This window comes from Centruroides sculpturatus, unplaced genomic scaffold (assembly GCF_000671375.1).
Source record: "Centruroides sculpturatus isolate CEXI.00-Female unplaced genomic scaffold, Cexi_2.0 scaffold2, whole genome shotgun sequence".
In the NCBI taxonomy this organism is placed as follows: domain Eukaryota; kingdom Metazoa; phylum Arthropoda; class Arachnida; order Scorpiones; family Buthidae; genus Centruroides; species Centruroides sculpturatus.
This window is the reverse complement of record NW_019384369.1, coordinates 827,918-834,054: the sequence shown is the minus strand read 5'-3', so window position 1 is coordinate 834,054 and position 6,137 is coordinate 827,918. Positions and strand designations below refer to the sequence as shown.

Genomic DNA, 6,137 nt, shown 5'->3' with positions numbered 1-6,137 from the left:
ATAATAATAATAAAAATATATTATTTTTTCCAACACTTTACAAGAAATCTTAAGCGAGATTTTGCCAATTAATTATTCTGTTTATTATTTAAGCATTGAAAAGAAAGGATTTCAAAAACCTTTTGTTAAATTAACAAAAGAACTTCGTTAATTTATCTCCCAATCAGTCGAACAATTTTTTAAATAAATGATTTTATTTTTCGATTAACTCATCGACAGGAACATTAATTTTTTTTAGAAATATTTAAAAATGAAGCAAATTAAAATATTCATTTTTAGATTTTATCCTTTACAAAATTTATCAGAGAATAATTAGTTAAAATTATTGAATATACTAAAACCTGTGTAAACCAGAATCGCATCATACCGAATATTTTTCCGGTTAGGCAGTTTTTTTAACGTAGAAAATCGCTTTGTTCCGAAGACTTTTGTCGTTTAGGCAAGTTTCCATTTTATTCAGGTTCCGTTATAGACAGATCTTACTATTTTACAGCAGCTATTTTTTTTTGTAAACACAACTTATTTAATGTGATAAACTGCTTTTATGATGTTATCATATAACTTGTTTTTATATCTTTTATTAACTTGTTTGATTAAATATGGTAAAAAAATTTAATACATATTAATTAATTTTTTCAGACGTAATTAAACGTAAAGATGTTCTTATTTTAAATGTAAGCAACCTCAATTTATTCATTAAAAATAGAACAATAGGCTATCAAAATTTATTTAGTTATTAAAAACTGAAAAAAACTTTTTATAATACAAAAATTGGTAAAATGTAAATGTGATCCGCATTCCTCGTTCAACTTGTTTTAAATTTTTAAATTTTTGCATAAAAAAAATTAAGGAACTGCCAGTTTGTTGTGTATCGCGATAACTTGAACATAATTTCATTCCGGTACACTTATAATCAGGGATTAAGAAATGAGAAATGGGAATCGAGGCCAGTTACCAATCTCCTCTCTGAAATCTATTTTTAAAAAATGTATGAATAAAAACAACAATTAAAAAAAATTATTTTACTACGCTTTTCTTTGCACAAAAGACTAAATTTTGGGATTTCTCTATATCCTGGACACGGGCCAAATAACCTTGTTGACTTTCGACTGTATATCTTTTTTGGCACAAGGAGAGCCTTTAATCGTATGTATTATGGTTTCAGCCAGGTCCACAATGGAAGCTCAACATAATCTGGGTCAATCCAAGGAATTTTGCCTATCCGTGCAATACTTACTTGGCATCTCCAGCCCAACCTCAAATTAATGTTTGAAATTTTAAAAACCAGTATATTAAACAAGTTTTTTGCTACCCCGTGCAATGGACATAGTTCACCAGCATTTGAGCTGACCCTGGATCAATCCATCCATGAGATGGTTGAATTCTAATCATAGTCCCTAACAATAGCATCATTACACAGCTATCACAACTGTTGAAGGCCTCTCTCTAGTTAGAACCGTTTGTATCGAACAATTCCACAATATCTATGAATCTAGAGTGAAAACTGCAACCGATTTCTGGTAAAATTGCAAAATCTATTTTATTTGAACGTCAGTGTTTCTTCACGAATTCAATTCCTAGNTTAAAATTTATCGCCCAATATGCTCAGTCTTACTGTTTGCATGAGGCTTTCCTAGAGGGGGGGAAAGAACCGAAAAAACTTTCCAGTTAAAGAAAAAAATTTAACGTCTTCAATAAAGTTACAAGAAAAGAAAAAAAAACTTCACCCAAATTTATTTCAGGAAGTGATTTTCAAAAATCCGCTGCATCATGAGAAAAACTAACTTTGATTGAACTTCCCGTCTGCTCTAAGTGGTTTCAGCCAAAAGCATCGTTTCTACTTATTTTTTACAGTAGAAGCGTATAAAAATCCCTACAGGAACCTCATGTTTTTAAATTAATAATCATATAATTTTAATTTATAATTTAATAAGTTTAATATCAAACGTTCAATCGTAGTAAAGCATCCATTCTTTGACCTAACTTCTTTAGATTTATGGCAACAATAATAATAAACTGTGGTCTTTAAGAATCTTGCACAACTCATTTTAAAGCATTCATAAACCTGACAATTCATTAATAACTAATAAAATGATAATTTTAAATTACATAATAAATGTTTTTTTCTTCCATTTTAACGTTTAAAATTATTTTACGGGAGGAAGTAGTGTATTAATTTATGCAATTCCGAGCTCATTATAAAAAGATCATATTCATTAAAACCTGGAATAATTATTCCAAACTGGAGGACATTTTCATATTTTCCCATAAAAATACTTTATTAAAACTGGAAGCCAGCCAGTAACAGGGAAGGGGGATAAAAAACTGATGAAGCAATAGTAATGATGATGGTGATGATGAGATGAGGGATTTTATTAAATTAATTATATTTAGAATTTTTTGTAAACAAGATAATTGCCAATTTAAGCTACGTTTCACAATCTTACAAACTGTTATGTAATGGTTTACACTGTTTAATTCAGCATTTTCTTATCAATAGATGATTTATTGATAATCTTACAACAGCCTCACCCTTTAAAACTCGCAGGAGCCGTGTTCCAGTTTTACGAATTGAATTAACTCAAAAAATAATGTAGATTAAACACACAAGGATAGTTAATTATGATAAGAAACATGCTATTTTTATACAAACATTATCAATTTTTTTTCTTAATTGAAGCTAACAATAGAATCGAAGTATCAATTTATAGCCTAGCTTGTATCTCTTTATGTATCTGATATATTTCAAGCAAATTATTCTGATAGGAACTAGAAAGGTTAGTGTTTGATAATGAATACAGAATGATTCACATCCTCATTTTGAAATTTTGTGTGTACGTGAAGCTGTTATTGTGTACTGTACATGTAAATATTCGTGTACGTAATTAGTAACTCGTTTATTGGTTTGGAACCAGTGTTAAAACTGAAAATATAAGAAATATTTACCTTTATTAACTTGAAAAAAAATCGTTCTATATTTTCTTACTAGATGTCACCACAGATATGATCAGATTCTTATCATTGAAAACGTTTCATTGACCCATATAAAGTGCATCCTGGAAGAGAGATTTTTCAATTTAAAACATCTGGACAATATTGAAAAGTTTTATTATTTGCTATACAAAATATTTATTTATTACCAAACATAAAACTGAGTTTATTGTACTTCGTACGCATTTAAAAATTAATACACTAAAATATCTATTGTACAAAAAGCATTAATTTAACTAATTCCTATTGATTATTAACAAGCAAGGACATTTTTATTCTTAATCAAGACAATTTCCATCGAGTTTCTTGGTACATTTTGCCTTATTTGCTCCATTTTTATGACAGAAAAGACTGAAAACAGAAAAAAATTAGATATTGTTGTGTTCCTTCATGTATAAATTATTCATCTGTCATATACATTTTTACTTCCCCCTTCTAAATTATTGATTGAGGAATGTAACAGATGCATTCTTTCTTTATGTAGTATTGATTGACAAGGACACATGTGAAAAAGTCCTATAAAAACAATTCTCAATTATTAACCTTCGTCGTGTTTTTCTAACCTACAATTACATCTAAATATCTGAAGTTCGGTTAACTAAATAAATTTTAATGACGTGGAAATACGTCATTTTAAAACACACTAATTAATAGATTGTGTAGTAATGTGACGCATAGTTTGTCACACTCGTCGATATATATTTCTTATTGGCCAGTTTAAATTTTTGAATTTTGATAACGAGCGAACAGACTAATTTAGAAGAAAAAAAATAAGTAATTTAAAAATATTTCAATGTTTTTTCCGTAACATTTTCCGTTAATGAAATTTAAACTTTAATTACTTTAATCATAGCAAGGAAAAGGAAGATACTTAATGATGAGTATCTAAGACGGGAATTAATTAATTAAACATCAAAATAAATTTCTTAAAATTTTCGTTATTTTCGTAATTTAATCTATCGATCACTGTTAATTGACTATCGTAGGATCCGGGTTCGTGTTCGAATCGAAAACCTTGATTTAAAGCAGTGAATAATGAGATATAACAGCCTCGTTGACCCTAAAAAAAAGGTTTAAAATATTGTTGACAAGTGGCTAAACAAAGACTTGAGGTCATTCGTATCAAGATCCGCATCGTTTCACAGAAAAATTTTCACAAAATGCATTTAAAAATTCAAATATTTAAATTCGGCCAATTAGGTGAAACACGCGTGTGACGTATTTATTCCGTTACGTCGTGATGTAAAAAGCTAGCGGAGAGAAACAACGCTAATTAAATTTTAAGTATTATCGATCATTAATTACTTTTAAAGCATTTTTAAACACATAATAAAGTATTTAATTACGAAAAAAAAAACATTTGAAAACAATAAGAATAAGCACAAATGGGAAATACGAAAAAAAGAATATAACGACATCTGGTGGCGAAAGTACAAACAAGAAAATTTTTAAAAAATTATTATTTAATTAAAAGAATAAAACAAAATATATTTTAAAATATTTAAGTAGAAAACTTAACATTTTGCATTAATTTAAAATAATAATAATAATAATAAATATAATTTTCAACAGAAAACACTATTTATACTTGCAAGAGCAAGTTTAATAAAGATTAAAATTGAAATATTAAGCGATAAAAAACAAAGTATTTAAATTTTTGATTTAAAGCGAGTAATTTCATCTAAAATTTAATAAATTCGCTTCTTTACTATTGAATATAATTTTTAAAGAATATAATTTTAAAGATTTTAATATAATAATTTTTAGTAGTGATTATTATCATTTATTATGCGTACTTAATTTCGCCTTTTAAATTGGCATCACGTTTAAGTTTTATTTAATATATATATATATATTAAAATTTAAATGAGAAAACTGTAGATTATCATCCATTTTCAAAATTCTGTTAACGTTTGACGTCATAACGAAAAAAACGCGTCACATAAACTTTTGATCCGATTGGTAAAATTTAAATATTTAAAATTTTAAATATGTTTTATAGAATTTTTATTATGTAAAGCGAATATTAATATGAATGGCCCCCTAAAGAGAGAAAATAGCAGAAATATTCGCACAGTTTCCTAAATTTTGTAGTTAATAGAGAAAAAAAATTTTTTTCATTAATATTGTCCTCCTTTTTTTAAAATGATAATCTTCCTTTTAGTGTACTTAGAGATCTCAATGTTATCCGGAAATAAATTTTAAAATTAAGTTTCCTAAGTAATAGAGTATGATCTGTACGAGAGGTCTCGACATCTCTTACAGGGAAAACTGTAAAATATTCTTTATATTCTGCTTCTTCTCCCTTTATTCCCTCTGGGAACCCTCTCAACAGCTAATTGTGTTTACAATTCTTATATTGGAAAGAAAAATAAATTAAAAACTCAAATAAAATATGATTACAAAACTAGTTAAAAAAAATAACTTAGGTATATACAGTACTACAGTACAATTTTTTTTTCTAATTTGAGAAACAGGATTATAAGGTTAAAAGCAAAATAATGTAAATTATAAACTAAAATTTTGTTTAGAAAATTACTTTTTTTTTCTTTCTTTTAAAACTAAAACAGATTTTCTATGAGATTTTCAGGAAAGTTTTACGCTTTCTAACTCTAAATTTTTATAGACAGCGGGATGGCCGAGTGATTAAGGTGGTGGCCCATTGATCTGAGGAATCCGGCATCAAGTCCGAACGAGTCGAAAAACTCCAAGAATTTCCCGAAAAGTGAGAGCCTCATTCCCTTTTCACCCCCCATTGAGGGCCTGTCCGAATCTATAATTCGCTTGCTAAAAAAAGGGCCCTGTTAATGCACACAGGGCGAGTGTTAAATAATAACTTTTTAATACATTTTTAAAAATTACAATAGTAAATAATTCAATTAAAACAAAATATATAATTTAACAAGTGTATTAAATTATTAAAAAGTAAAATTTAAAGAATACAACAAAACAATGGAAAAACCATAAAAATTTATATAAATGTCCACAATAAATAATAAACTGCCATATTGACGCTATTATGTTAAACTCTTCAACAGAATTTTAATTACAAAAAAGCGCATCAATTTTATTTTTAATTTTTACTTTATTTAGTCAAATCATCAGTTAAACAATGACATTTTTCAAATATTTGTTAATCAAATCAA

At 27.2% G+C, this 6,137-nt stretch overlaps 1 protein-coding gene across 1 annotated transcript in view; it reads right to left on the bottom strand.

Moving 5' to 3' along the window:
• Positions 1-2,254: 2,254 nt before the first annotated feature.
• Positions 2,255-6,137, bottom strand: part of LOC111613760 (glutamate receptor ionotropic, NMDA 3A-like) — a 129,625-nt gene continuing 125,742 nt past the window's right edge. The window contains exon 10 of the mRNA XM_023355108.1: positions 2,255-3,056. The gene's annotated coding sequence lies outside the window, so the exon portion shown is untranslated. The remainder of the gene's footprint in view (positions 3,057-6,137) is intronic.